A 22,003-nucleotide genomic window follows, 5' to 3' on the forward strand; every position below is an offset into this window, starting at 1 on the left:
ATGACTATACTCAGCAGTGCCTCTGCTGGATAAGGCATAGTTTAACAACTTATTCACACATGTCGTTTACACACACACACCATTATAATATGAATGGGTTGTGGCCCAAAGGAGTCTTGTAGACTGTAGAGGGTCAATTATGCAAATTACTTAAGAAGGAAGTTTCTTGAAACATAGTTTGATCTTTTTTTTTTTTCTTTTCTTGTGTTTTAGCTAAACTTTGTATTAAAATAAAGCATTCAAAATCAGAAAAGTAAAATTGATTTTGATTCTAAAAATGTCAACAACAAGAAATAGAAACACGACGAGGATAGAATCAGAGATAAAATATTCAGTGAATACCTTTTGTATTAAATAATTATTCAAGAATAATGGCACATCTGACTTTGGCCACAGCTTTAAACCTGCATTTAGAAATGCACATTTTAGATATTGATTCCAATTCCAAAAACAGAGATCACCTTGTCCTGTGTGGAATAATAGAAGTCCACTGTTTGCTGGTACACAATGACACAAGTTCCCTTTTAGATAGCATGGGGTGATACTGACTCTACCAATTGTGTGAAAATAAAAAGAAGCTAACCTACCCCTATAAAACACTATACTTTATTTGCGAAAAGGCATTTTTTACACAATATAAAGGCTGAGTTTTAGTAAATGAGAATTAAGTAAGATACTTTGTTACTTTTTATTATTACAAGTATTTGGCATCTGTCTTTACAGCTTTAAACATGTTTAGTCCTACAGTACTAAAATGACAAGTTTTCACAAGGACTTGATGTCAATATTTTTTTTTAATTGTATTTGTGTACTTTGGTATACATGTAGGTTTTTTGGGTTCCTAGCATTGATGCTCAAAATGTCCAGTATAATTCTCAGTACTTTTGGAGCCTGTTTCTCTTTGCTGTTATCTTGTTGTACATACAGTATTTTACAGCTTTCCAGTCTCTGTCATTATCCCTTAGAATCTGATTTTCATCTATGCATCTCTGACAGTGCACTTTTCCAGGCATCTTCATTTCTTTCAGGAAGTCTTTGAAATGGCTTTCAACAATGTCTCCCTCAGTCTTTGACCAGGGCCTTCTGGATTTTCCTGTAAACAAATCATTAAAGTTACTAAAGGTATGGATAAATGAAAGTGACATATTATGTCAACAAATGTAAAGAGATTACATATGTACATTTTTCTTTAGTCAATGATTTAACATACCTTTTTTAATTGATTGCAATGAGGATTTATTAATGCCACCCATTTTGTTTTTAGAAATGGCTGCCCCTTCTTCAGGAGGTTCTTCCTCTGAGTGTACTGGAATAACAAATATGGCAATATTTATAATTGACTAAAGTGGTTTGATTTTTATTTAACCAGGATATGGTTCCATTGAGACAACATTTTTCCAATAGTCCTGGCCAAGAGGCATCAATAATTATATACAGAAAAAGTTATATTGTTGAAAGAAAACAACAAACTATAAAAACAGGTACATTTTATTTAAATTAGCCTCAAAACCTTGTTGCTTTGAACTAAGAAAGGTTCAGTTAATTTTAATGAAGGAAGTTCTATTAGGAGTGTGCTGAATGACCAAGAGTCTTCTTGCCCAACTCAGTCTGGGCAAGGGACAGAAAAAAGCAGCAAACTGTGAATGAAAATTATACTAGTCGGAATTTCTCAGTGCAATTGGAGTACAGATATAGGATGGCAGAAGTACAAGAAATGCTTTGTAAATGAATGTTATCCAGTGGGAATTACTACCACCAGACAAATCAGGCCATCTTCACGCTGAATATAAATCACAAAGGGGTATTGTCATTTTTCAGTTTGTGTTGAACCTTAGAGAAGAGAGATAAAGGGACTCTAGCATCCTAAGACATTGAGATCTACAAAAGATCTCCATAGTCCAACACAGACATACAAATTACAGTAAAAACTTCCTGTTTATCCACACTAAAAATTATTTCTAGGGGCTCGGCTACCAAGTCAGCTGACATTAAATACAAAGACTCTATTAAATGACATCCCTTAGATTTTCTATTTTCCAAAAATTTGAGTGCTTCAAGTACATCAACAGCAGGGAAAGGTGCCACATTTGAATCCTCACCAAACAAAACTGGATAGGTTTTCTTTTGTTATGATGCAGCAGAAACAGTCCATTTGGAATAAAATAAAAATCCAAATTGTATAAAATGCCTGTGAAAGAAGCAGAAGGGGTCCTATATCACCCAACAGTTAAGATAAGATAAGATAAGCTTTATTGATCTCACAATGGAGAATTATTTTTGTCACTAAAGGAGCTGCTCAGCTCCTCTACAGTCTGGTGCAGGGGGTGGAAGGTGTTGTCCATGATGGATGTGAGGTTGGACAACACCCTCCTCTCAGCCACTTCCTCCACAGAGTCCAGAGCGCAGCCCAGGACAGAAGTGGCCTTCCTCACCAGCTTATTCAGCCTCATTCTGTCCCGCTCTGTGCTGCCAGGAACCCAGCAGACGACAGTGTAGAGAAGAGCTGAGGCCACCACAGAGTCATAGAAAGTTTTTAGCAGGGGCCTGCTCACACCTAAGGACCTCAGCCTCCTCAGGAGGTAGAGGCGGCTCTGGCCCTTCTTGTATAGAGCGTCGTTGTTATGAGTCCAGCCCAGTTTATTGTTGACGTGAACACCCAGGTATTTGAAACTCTCCACAGTTTCTATGTCCTGCCCCTGAATGTTCACAGGTGAGTGAGGTGGGGGTCTTCTCCTGAAGTTGATTACCATCTCCTTGGTTTTGCTGGTGTTTAGACACAGATGGTTCTTCTCCCACCAGTCCACAAAGTCCCTGATTACCGACTGGTCTTCAGCAGCCTGGGGGGTGGGATGCCGTCCGGTCCAGAGGCTTTCCTCTGTTTCAGCCTCGTCAGCTGACCTCTCACCTGCATTGGCGCGATTGTGAGGGGGGAGGCAGGCAGGGCCGAAGGTGTGGATGGGTCGGTCGTTGATAAGAATGGCGGTGGGGGGGTGGTAGATCTCTGGAGGGCTGGTGGTTGGAGACGTGTGGGGAGTTGATGGCAGGAAGGGGGCCAGTGTGGGGGGAGTCAAACCGGGTGAAGAATGTGTTCAACTCATCAGGTAGACGAGGTTGTGATCTGAGCGTCCCAGTGGGGAGAGGGGGGCGGAGGTGTAGGTGTTTTTAACATTGGTATAAAAAAGGTCCAGGGTTTTATTGTCCCTTGTTGTACACGTCACATACTGGGTGAGCGTGCAGAGGGTGGAACGGAGGGAGGCATGGTTGAGGGAGTTATGCAACATTAATGTAAAAAAGTTTGGAAATTTCTACATAATAAGATTATTGATAAAGGATCATGAAAGTATCAACTCTTGACAATTTTTTTGAATATATTATTACATGCAGTGGAAAATATTAGACATATAACATACCGTTTTGAACTGATGGCAATGAGGGTTTCTTTGTGCCACAAATTTTCTTTGTTAAAGTAGATGCGTTTTCTTCAGAATGTGCTTCCTCCAAGTGTCCTTAAAAAACAGAGGGGAAAAATATTGTGGTTGAAAGTGATTTATTTTCTAACATTCCTCACTACATGCAATGAAATTTTTAGAGTGATATCATTCATACTCATGTCAACTGATGGCAGTGATGATTTCTAGCCAACAATTTTTTTGTTGAATTGGATGCATTTTCTTCAGAATTTGGTCGCGCTGAAATAACACAGACAGCAATTTTTATAGTTGAATAAAGTAATTTACATTGTTAGTGTTATACACTGCATGCAACCTAAGATCTTGCCTTCTTGACATGTGGTAGTACTCTGCACAGACTGGACATCTGCATCTGAGTCGCAATACTCCTCTTGAGCTGCAACATGTTTATAAATACTCATCCCTCAGGTTAGTGCCAGTCATTTCTTGGTGAATACTGAGTATACTCTCTAAGTTATCCATCTCATCTGTTGTTTGTGTACTGGTATGTGATGAACAGAGTATGTCCTGTGAAAACATTGGAAGAATTCATAAATATTAGGGAGGCTGGTATTTAACAGGTTCTTGCAATATCTCTCACATTTCTCTCCATGTATCACTGACTGACTGTTAAATAAGTGTTATTAATAGGTGGCAAATAGGTCCTAATAATATATATATATATATATATATATATATATATATATATATATATATATATATATATATATATATACTGTATGCATTTAAATCAGAATGTGTAGTTATAAATATATTTTTCCACATGCTAATCCAAAGTATCTGATAATTTTATTTTTATGCATCCATAAAGATTTGTATTTAAAAAGTAATTTGACAAGCTACAAACAATTTGATAAGTTCCAATTTTTTTCACACAATTTACAATTTTTGTGTTCTCTAATTACAGATATGAGTTAAAATTCTGCTGTGTGTCTATCCAAATGGCCTTATTGAGTAGGTACACTTTAGCCAAAACAGAAGTGCATCAGTGGTTACCATGATACGTTCTGCTCAAATAGTGCAGTCAGTAAGGAAGAAGATAGGAAAAGGAGCCTGAATACTTTGTGGCTAGTCTAGCCTAGGAACCTAGGTTCCTAGGCTTGACTAGTCTGCCAGTCTGTCGCAGGGCAACACAGAGACAAACAGGACCAACCATTCTCGCACACACTCACACCTAAGGAGAATTTAGAGGAGCCATTTAACCTAACTGTCATGTTTTTGGACTGTGGGAGGAAGCCAGAGTACCCGGAAAGAACCCACACATGCACAGGGAGAACATGCAAACTCCATGCAGAAAGACCCAGGGTTGGATTTGAACCCAGAACCTTCTTGCTGCAAGGCAACAGTGCTAATCTCAGCACCACTGTGCAGCCCAGATTTTATACAAGATTATACAAAAATCCTTTATACAGACACAAATTCCTATCTATAAACACATAAAGATAAAATTCTCACATAGTTTGGTTCACAATGTGGAAAAACTGCAACTACATATTTAAATTTAGAAAGCACAAAATATGAGTGAACTTTGGTCCCTAAGAGTCATATTCAATAAACATGAGCAATTTATACATTACAGTCAAATCTCTGCCAATGATAAGTATTGTCATACAGTAAATAGACGTAATTGTACACACCACTACTTGGGACTTGAAAAAACTTACTGTATTTGTATCTTGTCCTTGGTTTTTTACTTCATGGTGTTGTTCTGTTTGTTCTCCTGGAACATTTTTCTGCTCTGACTGGATCTGGAATGAAAAACACACATTATCCATAGTATTGCAGCAAACAAGAAAAGCACAGCAAAACATTTTATATAAAACCATGCATGAATGCATCCTTACCATTTCACCAATGCATAATTCCTCTGGAATGTGACTCAGGTGAGTGTCAGTCATTTCTGGGAAAACACAGATAACACTCTGTGAGATGTCTGTGAGATCTTTTCTGGTAGTTGTGGACTGCTATGCGATGAATGGATTTGGTCCTGTAAAAACATTGGTAGAAATTAAAGTACATACTATTTACCAAATATCATTTAGGCCCCTGACTGCTTTGTGTAATTATCAGTTGTATTTTCTGTGAAAAAATACCCTGTAAATATCAAGTCTGCTATATATTATGTAATGTTACTTTAAAATGTGTTTATTTTTTATTTACAGTAATTTCACCATGGTAACACATTGTGACAACAAAGTTTTCTTGATTCAGGATTCCTGACATGCTGTGTTAAAAGACATTTTTAAAATCTAGCATTTTAAATATTTTTTTTAGTTCATTACAGGTTTCTACTTAGAACATTGATACCACATCTCTGTGTTGAAGGGGGTGGTCACAGTTCTGTAGCAGCACAGCCATTAATCACATTTGCATCAGAACAACAGGCCTGCAAACATGTTTGCACCTCACCCCTCCCCCTTCCCATTCCAGCATGCTTTCAGCTCGAAACAGAAAATAAGTATTGGCACAATGGAAGTATACCATTGTAAGTTTCTGTAAAACAAAAATTTACAAACTAGAGATAAAAACCCCTGGATGGAAAAAAACTTTTATGGTCTAATGTATATAATTAACAAATTGCAAAATTATGTTTCCTGACACTCCTAAAAAATTCAGGTGAAAACTAATATTAAATAGGTCCTCTGGATGCATTTGTCTTTATTGAAATGTTTTATCTCTTTTCCAAGACACTTCTTACGTCTGTGGGGTTATTGATAAACCCAGCCTTGAAAGCAGTGGCTTTGATTTCAACAAAGTTTCAACAAAGAAGAACCCATCCAGAGGACCTAATCCTTGTAATTTTACTCACAAATGAAGGTACACAAATACTGGAAATCTTATAAAGCATTAACTTACATTTTTCCACAGTGTTATCCAAAATGTCAGAGGATTTTATCTTTCTACATATATACAGACCTGTACTACCATGACAAACTATGTCTTTAGAACATTTTGGGCAAAACCTTACATGGCAATATATCACATACTGTAATACTAAGCTGGTGTACAAGGGCTGAATTGAAATGTTATACCTGTATAACACAGAAAACTCCAGAGAGTCTGATATACTAATTTAACAAACATACCTTTCTCCTTGTTGATGAATCTTTTGTAAAATGTGTCTTTATCCCTCCCAGAAGAAGTGAAATGCAAAGCTTCTGTTTCTGGACAAACCCTTTTATGTCTCATTTTTCTCTGAAATATTTAGGAACAATCACATGGCAAGTGGTTAACTAGGGAGAGTTTGTAAAAGATAACAAAGCGATGTATATATGATAAAAACATTCATTAGAAGTTAGTTAAAATGTGAACCTTACCTTGTTGTGGTTTGACAGATGTAGATAAAAAGTTTCAAAAGTAACCTAGGTAAATTTGCCTACCTATTGGAAGGCAAGATGTATACATAATAAGATTAAAATGGCTGCAAAAGGAGAAAAAACTCTCAATTGTGACTTTTGTCGCAACTGTTTCACAAGCCTCAAAAGAAGAAATTCGTCTTCTGCCCTGAATATATACTCACAATCCTGACAACTTGCCTGGACAAGGATTGGTTTTTAGAAATGTGATGTGGATGACCATGACTGGGAACCTGAAACAGAGGGCTCCAATTATGAGGAGTTATAAGTTAATATCTAATATATTTGTAGTACATAACATTTCAATTTTTTAATCGAATATCTCTAAAATTTCAAATCCTAAAAAAAACCTAGAAAAACAGAAATTCCAAACCCATTATTACCAACTGTTAGTGAATCTGCTTGTCTGGATTGGTTTCTAAAAGCTTTAGTTTTGTAAATGTTTCTTCTTTGGGATGGATGTATGGATTGGAATGAAAACACCAGCACATTTCCCCTGTGTTTGGACGTAAAGAGTTGTCTTTTAATTCAGGAATGGTCCTTCGGCACATCAACATTAACATGCCGATTAAAGTACCCTACCTAAAGGTTGCTATTGTTCAGCTGGAGTACTGTGACGGAGGTTGTGGTCACCTGTACCAGAGTGTGAATTGCTTAGAAACTGACTTGATTTTAGACTCTATGCATTGAAAGCTCAAGTCTTAAGCCTCTTCCAAACCTTTTGTTTGGAGTTTTAAACAGTTTGGTCTATATCGCAGTACTGACAAGCAAATCTAAACTTATATTCTTATTTTGTAGTGACCTTGAAAATGTGGCAAATCTTTGCTCATTAGCTCAACAGAAGTTTATCATTTCTGAAAGTTGCTTGAGAACCCTGTTTGCAATTTGTGTTGTGTTTAGGAGCCAGCATAGTGACAATGAAGCAGGTTAGGGGTACTGTTGGCTGTTAAAAGTGTCTGTAAGAACACAGAGGCAACTTGATGGTCGCGGCTGCCACCATGCTCAGTGGGTGTTACCCAAAAACTGCCATGAACCTTTTCTGGCATATAAATATCTCCATTTATAAGATGAAGACATATTTTATTCTGTAGCACAGCTATTTGATAACTGCCATCCAAAAACTTTGGAGCACCAAGCAACAGGCCTTGATAAAGGCATAAATCAAAGTATGGCAGCTACTCCTTAAAGGATATTAGGATAGGATAATATAATAATATGGTCATGACTTCAACAACACATCTAGCACACTTTGAGCATTGCCTGCCATGAAAAACAAGTTTAATTAAAATTGCCTATTTTCTAGACATCTACAAGAAGCTTGCTGTGGTGGCTAGGAAGCCAAAGAGTACTTTTATGATGCTGTGGGCTTGCTCTATTTTGGACCACCTGAAGAGTCCCCGCTTCATTCTGGAGATCAAGCTGTAGATTCAGGTTCAAACTGGTAAGGTTAAACACCCATTCCTCCCACATAATCTTTTAGCATTTCTTTGTAATAGGGCGTGGGCGTCATGACGTAATGGCGTACCGTGCACGTGACCTCACCATCTCAAGAGCAACGCCCCTTGCCGCTTTGGTAGGACAAACAGGTAGAGAGCGCCCGTAGCCACCAGCCATTACACGCGCAACAGAAACAGCGATATGACCGACTTTGCAGCCGTTAAACTTTCGTAAGACGATGTCCCAGGCGCACGGTTTACTGGTCGAACTGTCGAAGAACACACCAACCTTCAGCTCAAACTTTTGCTTGAGTGTCGAGGGCTTAAAAAGACTGGAAAACGGGCCGAGTTGATCGAACGGTAAGTCGTTGTTGTTTTTTTTCTGCTCTGCGTTCATGGTGGCGTCTGCCGTTTTTTTTCTGTTTGTAATCACCGTCCAGGAATTGGTATATGTTGCCAATAGGTAGCTACAAAACAACTGTTTACATCTCAGAATCTTTCCCTTAAGAAATTCCAGCTGTACCTCTCCAGCTGAAATGATGACAAAACAAACAATCATGGTCAATTTAGGGACCTAAACCAATATCGCGAGGCAGGATAGACACGCAGACATGACAAAAGTGTAACAAAGGATGGCTCATTTCGTCGTGAGCTGTTCGACGTATGATAAGATTTAAGCTTCAATAAAACACCAAAAAACTCTTACCTGTTCACTACTTGATGTTGCTGGAATTGAGTCAGGATGTTCTTCGGTTGGGCCCTTTCCTCCAACAAAATGCTTGCTACATATGTACGTCAATTTGGTAACTTTTTCCGGGTTGAACTGTTGTGTAGGCCGACCGCACCGGTGTACCCAGCGCACACATTTCTCCTTGGCAGTCTTGAATTTCGGGAAATTAATGGAGAAAACATCCTTCATATGCGGCCGATCAGCGTACCTCGAGTCGCTGTTGCACGTTCCATAGCAACAATGTTTAAAAACCATGGTCTTAGACTTGGAAAAAGCAGTCGTTTTACCGAGTAAAACCAAGGGTAACGCACAGCTCTTTTACAGCGAAACAGCAGAGAACACATCAAGCTTGCCCTACCGCTTACCACGTGATATGACGTCTCGTGATGTCACGTTCTAAAAATAGCATTACTTTGCGTGGCCGCCATGTAGATTGCCTCCTTTACCGCTACTCAGACTGCTGGCTATGACTACCGCGTACTGTACTCCCTTTGCTGTATTGTGGGCTGTAACAGCGCAACACATGATCGCCATGGGAAAAACATAGAAAATGGGTTAACTTTTCACTGCTTTCCTGCCTGGAGGCGCAACCACGGAGTCGTCAGCTCGCTTGGATCGTGGCTTTAAGACGACCGAACATAACTTTCCACACTATCCCAATGTCAATGAGAGTGTGTTCCCTGCATTTTCATTCTGGTAAGTTAAAGATGCACGGTTTTATTTTATAGCCTACATTGTTTCTTTCCTTCAACCGCGACACCACATACATGCACATAAATACTAGAACGGCAGCGGGAAAAGGCTCAAATATATGAGAAACCCGGAGGGTTTAGGGAGGGTTGGCAGTTAACGTTACTAACTACACCTTTGAAACACATAGCAGCCAGTTAAAAGTACATTACATGCGTGAGTGGTTGTTAGCACTAACGGTTAGCAGTTACTAAACTAGCAGGTGCCAGAGCCTGTCAGAGCACAGCTTACCTTTGTACGAGTTACTGTGTTCCCACTGTTTGTTGGCTTTATGATCTGCAGCTCCTGAACCCATCCATTCGTGAACTGCACATGAGACTCCAAGGACTTGTAGCTACGGAACTGTTCTGAAGTATAGGCGCTCACACCACAAACAAGGTCAAAATTCCAGTCCCTGGCTTCTCTATTTAATGTGTCCCAGTAAATTCCAGATCCTTTTCAGGATTTAAACATCTTTTTTTTATCTATTCTTTCTCAACTCTACTTCTACGTCTCTTCGTTCAACGTTGTCAGAGTTATGTTAACGTTCGCGTAGCCATCAACATGGCCGCCACGTGCCACAATGCAATGCGGAACCCAAGCCCTATAGATATGAGAAGTGCTGTCATTCACTGCTTGACTGCTACTCTTGCTAGGGGTGGAGCAGCTGATATAATTATCTCCACCCACAGAAAGATGCACTATTGAACTTTTTGACAAAAATTTAAAAAAGAGGCAATCTTGTTTCAGGCTTTGGAAATCAATCCCAATAATGTTCATTTTATGCTCTTCCTGGTAGCTCAATATTTTCAAATTTGATTTAAATTCTTCCTTAAGAGAAAACATGTTTCATTATGTACCGGTGAACAATATTTCTGTACTGCAGATTGATGAAAAAATACATTGTAAAACTGATTTTTTTATATTAATAAAATACTATACAATGAATCGTGTGGCTGACCATTTTATTCAAAATATTTATTTAGTACAAAATACTTTTGGCTCGGGGTTATGTTTTTCACTGTAAAAATAACAGGTCTTTTAGAATAGTTATATGAATTTAGGATTTTGGCTGGATTGTGGCATGTGACTATCGCTGTAGACCATTTAAATGGGGACTTATATCATTATGTGCCAGCCAACAGTGGACTCCTGTCATTTAATGCCATACAAGAGGAGACTGTCTATTCTGTAGGCCTAAAGGAAATTTTAATGACAGCTTGACAGTACAGTAATGCCTCATATATTTATTTGGGTAGCACTTTATTTGAACCTTAATACTAGTAATAGAATATACTACAGCTGTGTGTGAAGAGAGTGCTTTATTGAATGAAATTTCTTATGTTATTGTCTTCACTTTTTTCATTCATGCTATAGTTTGAATGGCAAATAAACTTCTTACTGAAAGGATACCTACTTAACTATTTCCTGAAATTACTATATAAATAAATCACTTTAAAATCCGTACCTTAAACATGCCCAAATACCCTCAAGAAAGTGTTATGGCAATGTGGTTAAAAATAGTAAAGAGGATCTATTCAAAATGTTTACATCACCATTCCACACATACAAATGGCAAATGAAAGCTGGGACTTATAATTATTATGCAAACCCGTTTTTTTGGCAGTAAAATATAAAGTATTATTGGCTGGATTTTGGCATGTGACTGTCGCTGTAGACCATTTAAAAGGGGACTTATATCATTATGTGCCAACCAACAGTGGACTCGTGTCATTTAATGCCATACAAGAGGAGACTGTCTAAACTCTAGGCCTAAAGGAAATTTTAATGACAGCTTGACAGCACATTAATGCCTCATATATTTATTTGGGTAGCACTTTATTTGAACCTTAATACTAGTAACAGAATATACTATACTTGAGCCTATACATTATTATAGACATATATTATCAAGTTGTGTGTGAAGAGAGTGCTTTATTGAATGAAATTTCTTATGTTATTGTCTTCACTTTTTTCATTCATGCTATAGTTTGAATGGCAAATAAACTTCTTACTGAAAGGATACCTACTTAACTATTTCCTGAAATTACTATATAAATAAATCACTTTAAAATCAGTACCTTAAACATGCCCAAATACCCTCAAGAAAGTGTTATGGCAATGTGGTTAAAAATAGTAAAGAGGATCTATTCAAAATGTTTACATCAGCATTCCACACATACAAATGGCAAATGAAAGCTGGGACTTTATATTTTACTGCAAAAAAAAACGGGTTTGTGTAATAATTATAAGTATTATTGGCTGGATTTTGACATGCGACTGTCGCTGTAGACCATTTAAAAGGGGACTTATATCATTATGTGCCAACCAACAGTGGACTCCTGTCATTTAAAGCCATACAAGAGGAGACTGTCTAAACTCTAGGCCTAAAGGAAATTTTAATGACAGCTTGACAGCACATTAATGCCTCATATATTTATTTGGGTAGCACTTTATTTGAACCTTAATACTAGTAACATAATATACTACACCTGAGCCTATAAATGTATTATAGACATATATTATGAAGTTGTGTGTGAAGAGAGTGCTTTATTGAATGAAATTTCTTATGTTATTGTCTTCACTTTTTTCATTCATGCTATAGTTTGAATGGCAAATAAACTTCTTACTGAAAGGATACCTACTTAACTATTTCCTGAAATTACTATATCAATAAATTACTTTAAAATCAGTACCTTAAACGTGTCCAAATACCCTCAAGAAAGTATTATGGCTATGTGGTTAAAAATAGTAAAGAGGATCTATTCAAAATGTTTACATCACCATTCCACACATACAAATGGCAAATGAAAGCTGGGACTTTATATTTTACTGCAAAAAAACGGGTTTGTGTAATAATTATAAAGTATTATTGGCTGGATTTTGACATGCGACTGTCGCTGTAGACCATTTAAAAGGGGACTTATATAATTATGTGCCAGCCAACAGTGGACTCCTGTCATTTAATACCATACAAGATGAGACTGTCTATTCTGTAGGCCTAAAGGAAATTTTAATGACAGCTTGACAGTACATTAATGCCTCATATATTTATTTGGGTAGCACTTTATTTGAACCTTAATACTAGTAACAGAATATACTACACTTGAGCCTATACATTTATTATAGACATATATTATCAAGTTGTGTGTGAAGAGTGTGCTTTATTGAATGACATTTCTTATGTTATTGTTTTCACTTTTTTCATTCATGCTATAGTTTGAATGACAAACTTCTTACTGAAAGGATAACTACTTAACTATTTTCTGAAATTACTATATCAATAAATCACTTTAAAATCAGTACCTTAAACATGTCCAAATACCCTCAAGAAAGTGTTATGGCAATGTGGTTAAAAATAGTAAAGAGGATCTATTCAAAATGTTTACATCATCATTCCACACATACAAATGGCAAATGAAAGCTGGGACTTTATATTTTACTGCCAAAAAACGGGTTTGCGTAATAATTATAAATATTATTGGCTGGATTTTTGCATGTGAATGTCGCTGTAGACCATTTAAAAGGGGACTTATATCATTATGTGCCAGCCAACAGTGGACTCCTGTCATTTACTGCCATACAAGAGGAGACTGTCTAAACTCTAGGCCTAAAGGACATTTTAAAGACAGCTTGACAGTACATTAATGCCTCATATCTTTATTTGGGTGGCACTTTATTTGAACCTTAATACTAGTAACAGAATATACTACACTTGAGCCTATACATTATTATAGACATATATTATCAAGTTGTGTGTGAAGAGAGTGCTTTATTGAATGACATTTCTTATGTTATTGTTTTCACTTTTTTCATTCATGCTATAGTTTGAATGACAAATAAACTTCTTACTGAAAGGATAACTACTTAACTATTTTCTGAAATTACTATATCAATAAATCACTTTAAAATCAGTAACTTAAACATGTCCAAATACCCTCAAGAGAGTGTTAAGGCAATGTGGTTAAAAATAGTAAAGAGGATCTATTCAAAATGTTTACATCAGCATTCCACACATACAAATGGCAAATGAAAGCTGGGACTTTATATTTTACTGCAAAAAAACGGGTTTGTGTAATAATTATAAGTATTATTGGCTGGATTTTGACATGCGACTGTCGCTGTAGACCATTTAAAAGGGGACTTATATCATTATGTGCCAACCAACAGTGGACTCCTGTCATTTAATGCCATACAAGAGGAGACTGTCTAAACTCTAGGCCTAAAGGAAATTTTAAAGACAGCTTGACAGTACATTAATGCCTCATATATTTATTTGGGTGGCACTTTATTTGAACCTTAATACTAGTAACAGAATATACTACACTTGAGCCTATACATTATTATAGACATATATTATGAAGTTGTGTGTGAAGAGAGTGCTTTATTGAATGAAATTTCTTATGTTATTGTCTTCACTTTTTTCATTCATGCTATAGTTTGAATGGCAAATAAACTTCTTACTGAAAGGATACCTACTTAACTATTTCCTGAAATTACTATATAAATAAATCACTTTAAAATCCGTACCTTAAACATGCCCAAATACCCTCAAGAAAGTGTTATGGCAATGTGGTTAAAAATAGTAAAGAGGATCTATTCAAAATGTTTACATCAGCATTCCACACATACAAATGGCAAATGAAAGCTGGGACTTTATATTTTACTGCAAAAAAACGGGTTTGTGTAATAATTATAAGTATTATTGGCTGGATTTTGACATGCGACTGTCGCTGTAGACCATTTAAAAGGGGACTTATATAATTATGTGCCAACCAACAGTGGACTCCTGTCATTTAAAGCCATACAAGAGGAGACTGTCTAAACTCTAGGCCTAAAGGAAATTTTAAAGACAGCTTGATAGTATAATAATGCATCATATATTTATTTGGGTAGCACTTTATTTGAACCTTAATACTAGTAACAGAATATACTACAGCTGAGCCTTTGAAGTTATTACAGACATATATTGACAACTTGTGTTATAACAGAGTGCTTTATTGAGATATTTTAAAACAATAAGTTATTGTTTTCACCTTTTTCCTCCATGCTATAGTTTGAATGATACATTATATTTATTAGACAAAAAGATAACTATTTTCTGACTTGACTACATCCATGAATTACTTTAAAATTAGTACCCTAAATATGTCCAAATAGCCTTAAGAAAGTATTATAGTCCTTGCTTAAAATTAAAATAAGCACACTGGTTTTATAAAATGTTATATATTTGAAAGACATTATTTTGTTGGTAATACTGCAGCCCTTGATATCAATGCCAAATTACTTCTGAATTACAGTTTAAGCTTTATTTATTTGAAGTGATAGTGGTTTTTTATAAAATGCTTGGATCACAGAGAAAGGTAATCATTCAATAGAAGAAACTGGTGCACAGACAGATCCACTGCATTACAACAGAGGCCCCCTCTTGGATAAGTAGATGTCGTTTAAGAATCTAAGTCCCCTCTTTGCAATTTCTCTAAAAAGTAAAAAAAATAAATTTGAAGGTAATATAGTGTGAAAAGATCTTACAAGAAAATTTTGTATGATATTTATTTTACAATTAAATAACTAGAAACACATGTCCCCACTTGACAGTTTACACTGACAGTGCACTGTTTGCTAGATAGACGTGTATGTGTGTGTGTGTGTGTGTGTGTGTGTGCGCAGCCCCTGTTTATGACAGTATCATGTAAATCTTGTGCCTAAATAAAGTGTTAACTAAACAAAAGTAATTTTCTCAGATATGTATAATTTTTGTAAAAGGAATCAGTTCTCACAGAAGCAGTCAAATGTATTTGCATTTGTATTGTTTATTTAAATAAATCTGATCTTTAAGAAATGTTTCCCAAGTGAAACTTTTGAATGTTTACTAAGTGAAACTTTAAAGACCAGCTTCTACAGACATACAAATACTAAATGATTCATAATCAACATTAAAACGATGTGGAACTGGTCTTGTTTTAATGTTATGATTAAAAATGGGAAGGGGCTGTAAACACAATCCCATAGCATACAATTAATTGCCACCAAAAATACAATAAACAAATAAATGTATATATCTCTTTTAATTAGCTTCTTCATTTATTTGCCTTTGTAATAGTTACCTTATTTATTTATTGTCCGATATAATCTTCATCTTTATTTGTTAATTACTTATTTTTTAAAGTATTTATTTATGTGCAAGTTATATTATTTTTCGCTGTTTTATTCTTCCTTTGTATTTTTTTTACCCTATATATTTCTGTGATGCTATTTATTTCTGCCTGTCCTTTTTACATTTCTGCCTGTCCTTTTTACATTTCTGTATGCATTTCTGCCTCATTATGCAAATGAGGAGGGGCTGTGTCTTAAAGGCTCAACTTCTGCCCATTGGTTGGTTAGCATTTTACTGCTTCGGTCGAGTCTACATGGCTTTTCCCCGCACTAAAGCATTGTTTAGTAATGTCAAACTCAGCAGGCGGACGTTCAGTGTCCGACCTCTTAAGGGAAGCTGCTAATAGACTGGAAGACTTAGAACGCTGTACATTTGGGATCTGAAATGTTTTTCTGTGGTTTCAGATTTGGCTTTTCCAGATCAATAACTCATCGACGGATGATTTATTCTACAAAACAGACACCTCTCCGCAACCACAGCAAGGCAGAGAGTAAGCTACAACCATAGTTTCCTCAAAACGAGTCTCCCATTGCGCTGGGTGAATTACGTTGGACCCTATGCAGAGCTCGCTTGATAAGAAAATATTGTAGTTGATTATAAAAGGCGCAATATGAATTATCAGATTCACATCCAGGCAATAATAAACACTACAGATTATCATTATTTTATCCATGTTGGTCTAATTTGTGAATGAGGCGGAGTTTCGTCAGGCCGGTCCAATATTTTCCCCTCAGCTGCAACACTTGGGGTTCACGCTGCGTCATTACGCATGATCCAGTACCGCAGTGAAGTTGGTTTGAAGTTGGATATTGGACATCCAAGCTCCGCCGAGTCAGCGGGATCTAGCTCACGGTTGAGCCGATTGAGGGACTCCGATTTCGGCCAGCGTCTCTCAGCTGCTCCCTCCTCCCACACGCGGTGGTGCAGTTAGGGACCGTCAAAAAACTTTTGAACCCAGCACTCTTGAGAAACAAAAATCAATAAATTCCGTATATTGTGACCACCTATGACAAAATTAATATAAAATCATGCCACTAAATAACATCTGTAAGGCATTCCATTTTAAGATATTTTCAATTTTTAAGAATTTTTCAAATACAAAAGTTGGCTGAAGTAGTAGAACAATTTCACAAAGAATTTGAGTGTGTGGGTCACATGACCTGGAAGCTATTGAAGAAAAATTTAAAATAGTTTAAAATTGAATAAAAACAAGTTAGTTCAAAAGTTTTTAGACGGTCCCTAACTGCACCAATGCGTGTGGAAGGAAGGAGCAGCTGAGAGACACTGGCAATATGAAAATATATTGTGTATATTTTTCTATTATTTTATTATTCTATTATTAGGTAGAGAGATACAGGTCTACACGTCCAATCTTTGTGACTTAGTCTCTCCAAAATTGTATCAGCTTTGTTAGACAGTAGTGAATAAACAGCCTAGTGGTTAGAGCAGCGTGCTTGCACTCAGAGAAGGATGCAAGTACCCGGTTTGATCCCCAGCGCCTGCACTCCGGGTCCCTGAGCAAGACCCTTAACCCCCGATTGCTCCCAGGGCACCGCACATGGCAGCCCACTGCTCCCCAAGGGTGATGGGTTAAAAGCAGAGAACAAATTTCGTTGTAATGTATGTTTCAATGTATGTTTCAATGAAAATAAAGATGATATTACTATTATTACTATTATATATTTGGTGGCATTAAATGATTTCCAAGAGCATTATAAGATGTTAAATGGTATTAAATTAGAGTTATTCATTACTGTATTATATTTGTTTATTCAGCAGGTGTCAGCCAAAATAATTTTCAGAAAGATATTTTTTGATATGTTGGTACTTAATACGAAATAAATTCATTAAAAATCAACGGTTTGCTCTAAAATTCAGAAAATATTCACAGATCTCTAAGAGTGCCTTCTCTAAGCACTAGATTATTTTCTTAGTCATTGATAAAATGGTTTTAGAGAAAAAAATATTGAACTTTACATGTACTTGTACATGTTAATTTCAATGTCTTGTAAATAGGTCAAAATCCAATGGATTTTTACCAAACTGAAATCCTTGTTTACACTCCATATGATCAACAAATGTCCACATTTTCATTGGCCTAGAGCAGGGTTGTCCAGCTCCAGTCCTCGAGAGCCAGTGTCCTGAAACTTTTAGAGGTTTCCCTGGCCCCACACACCTGAATCAAATAGCACAATTAGCTCCTCAGTATGCAGTCAGGTTCTTGCATCCTGACTGCATCCTGAAAACCTGAGCTCATTATATCAAAACATTGATTTCAAGGTTTTTTTTCACACTTTTGGAAATAGGACATGTTAAAATATGGTTTTAGAATAATCAGCAATTACTTTTAGAGCTAGCTAGCTGACAATCACTTATTTTAGCATTAGTTTTTGAAAAAGTCAAAATTAAAAAATCTGCCGTGATTACTTTTTTTTTCATTACACGGTTATATATGGAGTTTTGTGCAGATTGCACAAAAAATGTAGGAGGAGTTTTAAATTGGTCAAAATTTTCCATAAGGATGATACACCACCACAGTCGCAAAAGTGGCATATCCATCTGACAAATGAACACAAAAAAGTCAGTCATGTATGGTTGTCGTGGAAAACCCTAGATTTTTTTTTCCCGAGATCGCGCTGCGCACGCAGCAGCATGTTACCTCGGCTCTGTCTTCTATTTTCCTACTTTCTCTTCTTTATAGTGTTTTTTGGAGTGTTTTTTATATTAGTAAATGCCATATCTGGTATGCTGAACTTATGTGCACAGAGGAAGCCAACTTTTGGGACTTTAGTGCTGAGATTTCTGCTGCTTTTGGCACTTTTTGATGATGCAAGGGGAGACCCCTTTGTCCGCGACTCCGGACGTCCCATTTTTTACATGCGGAACCGGCTCCTTGGATTACGGGACTCTATGCGGTGAGGCCCGGCTACCCACCCCGCTGAGAAATCAGACATCCCTGCAGACGTACGGAGGAAACGGAAAGGTTGCGGGGGATCTCTCCGCAACAAGACCGAGGGTCTCGCAGCACTAACCCGTTTCCAGAGGAGGTAGAGGGAAGCTAGTATCATGTGCTTTATGGAGACGTGTTGTGCAATTATACACTGTTTAAAGTTATTTAATTTTTATTAAATAACCCCCTGTCTGTTAAGTATTGTCTGGTGATGATCAGCTCTTAAGCTGATATCAAGACAATGGTTGAAAGGGGTGGATTTGAGCATTAGCGATCTTTTAACAGCAAACCCTGCACACACATAGAATAATGGAGTGACAACTTCTTTTCATGTTCAAGAACTTAATAACAGAAATAAAATGAACATCCAGAGAACTGTTTATCTGAACACAATATTTCGATTAACAAATCCTCTCTACTAGGCTAGTGAAACTTAACTAAACCACTAAGCAAAATGAAGATAAAAAGAAGCTAAACTAAGGAACTATTTACATGTAAAAACAAACAAAAGACAAAACAAAAGTGGTTGGTCATAATCAGAATAATTCAGTGAATCCTTGTTCACTGCAGATCTGATTACAAAAAGCATGGAATGGAGTAAAAAACACCTTGTGCAAACGGTTTCCCAAATTAACCATTTAAACTTTCCCTTTTGGGTCTCTCTGGCAAACTTGTCTTTTGCCTCGTGTGACTTTTGTCCACTTTGGCCATTCCAGGAAGGAGCACTGAGAAGCAGGGCGAATCGTTGGTCTGTTGTTGGCGGGCTAGCGCTTAACTCTGCAGCAGCATGTGGTCGGGATCGGAGGCCTGGTCTCTGCCACGTTCTCTGACCTGGATGCAGTCCGATTTAAGCAGATTCTCCTCACATTCGAAAGTGGGCCCTTTGTCTGCTTTTCAGCTCCATCTGGGGTTTGCATCCCTGTAAAGGCTGACAAGAATAAACAAAGCAGTTTTGGCAATCTGTACTTTGCGGCTGGTTTGCGCAGCAGTCAGAGTGCAAACTTAGCTCCGGTCAGTGTGTTGTTTATCCCGATTCAGTCAGGTCCTCCACTCCCTCTTGGTCATTCCATTGAAGCAGCAGATGAGTCCACGGAACGGTTGGTCTGTGTGCTTTCGGCCGTGAGTCACATGGCTGCTGAGGAAGTGGACTGGGTGGCTGGCTAGCCCCCCCTCTTCCCTCGGGAGCTCCAGGAGAAAGTGGTCTGAGTGATGTCAGGAGTGTGAGAGCGTCTGGTCAGAAGAGAGGGATTTCTAAGGTGCTCTGACCTTTATCTGTGGGGAGTGGTCCACAGCTGTCATCCTGCTGAGAGAGAGGCCGTCCTTTATATCTGTGAGGGTCCCATGTTTGAAGCAGGGGTGGAATTCCTTTGTCACCTCTTCCATATTACTGTTCAGAATTCAATCTGACATCACTATTCATCATGGCCTTATTAAAGCACAACCGACGTGGTTAGATGGATTTGTCCCGGACTCAGTGATTTCCCTGGACGGCTTTAAACTCATCCACGCGGACAGGACTTTAGCTGAGAGCAGAAAAAAGAGAGAAGGGGGGCTGGCGGTGTTTGTGAGTGAGAGATGGTGCAGCGCGGCTCACGTTCCCGTGAAGAAGCAGATATGCTGCTCGGACGTGGAGTTACTCATGGTGAGCATGAGACTATATTATCTTCCACGAGAGTTTAGTCACGTGATTGTGCTCTTTGTTTACATCCCTCCCTCCGCGGACGCTGCTGCTGCGTGCGAGCAGGTCCACGGCGCGGTGACCAGGCTGCAGACACAGCACCCCCGCGCTCTCCTGCTTATCACCGGAGATTTCAATCGAGCCCCCCTTCGTTCCACCCTCCCCATGCTCACCCAGTACGTCACGTGTACAAGAAGGGACAATAAAACGCTCTACCATTTTTATGCAGATGTTAAGGACGCCTACACCCCGCCCCCCATCCCCCCACTTGGACGCTCGGATCACAACCTTGTCTACCTGCTTCCCCATTACATACCAGTGGTGAGAAGGACAACAGCGCAGAAGATGCCAGTGAAAGTTTGGTCAGGTGAGGCCAGTGTGAAACTGAGGGATTGTTTCAGAACCACAGACTGGAGCATGTTCCAAAGCTCTCATGGTGATGACATCAACAGCCTGACTGAATGTATCACTGACTACATGAACTTCTGTGGAGAGCATTGTGCCTACACAATGGCTACGGTGCTTTCCAAACAACAAACCCTGGGTGGCCCCTGATCCTGGTGTCCAACTGCAGCGCGGCTCATGTTCACGTGACGGGGCAGATATGCTGCTCGGACGTGGAGTTGCTAGTGGTGAGCATGAGACCGTATTATCTTCCGTGAGAGTTTGGACACATGATCGTGCCATCTAGCTGCCTGGACCATCAACTAACTTACTGACCGCCCGCAGCACGTGCGGCTGCACGGCTGTCAGTCAAAGGTGGCAGTCTGCAGCACAGGGGCTCCCCAGGGCACTGTTCTGTCTCCATTTCTTTTCACTCTCTACACCTCGCACTTCACCTACAACATGGACAGCTGCCATCTTCAGAAGTTCTCCGATGACTCAGCCATTGTGGACTGTGAGGGGAACGAGCTGGAGTACTGGTCGGTCATCATGAACTTTGCGGACTGGTGTGAGAAGAACCACCTGTGTCTAAACACCAGTAAGACCAAGGAGATGGTGATCTACTTCAGGAGAAGACCCCCACCTCACTCTCCCGTGAACATCCAGGGGCAGGACATAGAAACTGTGGAGAGTTTCAAATACCTGGGTGTTCACCTCAATAATAAACTGGACTGGACTCAAAACACAGACTCCCTGTACAAGAAGGGCCAGAGCCGCCTCCACCTTCTGAGGAGGCTGAGGTCCTTTGGAGTGAGCCGACCCCCACTTAAAACTTTTTATGACTCTTGTGGCCTCAGCCTTCCTCTAAGCTGTCGTCTGCTGCGCCCCTGGCAGCACAGAGCAGGACAGAAAGAGACTGAATAAGCTGGTGAGAAGGTCCAATTATGTCCACTTCTGTCCTGGGCTGCACTTTGGACTCCGTGGAGGAAGTGGCCGAGAGCAGGGTGCCGTCCAAGCTTACATCCATCATGGACAACACCTTCCACCCCCTGCACCAGACTGTAGTGGAAGTGAGCAGCTCCTTTTGTGACAGACTTAGACACCCTGCTTGTA

General features: G+C 38.6%; 2 long non-coding RNA genes across 2 annotated transcripts; both read right to left on the bottom strand.

The window, feature by feature from the left end:
• Nucleotides 1–817: 817 nt before the first annotated feature.
• On the bottom strand, nt 818–3,500 carry LOC118558884. The gene is made up of 3 exons (XR_004928545.1): nt 3,411–3,500; nt 1,211–1,306; nt 818–1,093 (listed from the first exon to the last, which is right to left on the bottom strand). It is a non-coding gene; the product is annotated as an uncharacterized LOC118558884 (long non-coding RNA).
• A 1,640-nt stretch (nt 3,501–5,140) lies between these two features.
• On the bottom strand, nt 5,141–6,740 carry LOC118558885. The gene is made up of 3 exons (XR_004928546.1): nt 6,557–6,740; nt 5,315–5,370; nt 5,141–5,218 (listed from the first exon to the last, which is right to left on the bottom strand). It is a non-coding gene; the product is annotated as an uncharacterized LOC118558885 (long non-coding RNA).
• Between the last annotated feature and the right edge of the window lie 15,263 nt (nt 6,741–22,003).

Source organism: Fundulus heteroclitus, unplaced genomic scaffold (genome assembly GCF_011125445.2).
Source record: "Fundulus heteroclitus isolate FHET01 unplaced genomic scaffold, MU-UCD_Fhet_4.1 scaffold_174, whole genome shotgun sequence".
NCBI lineage: Eukaryota > Metazoa > Chordata > Actinopteri > Cyprinodontiformes > Fundulidae > Fundulus > Fundulus heteroclitus.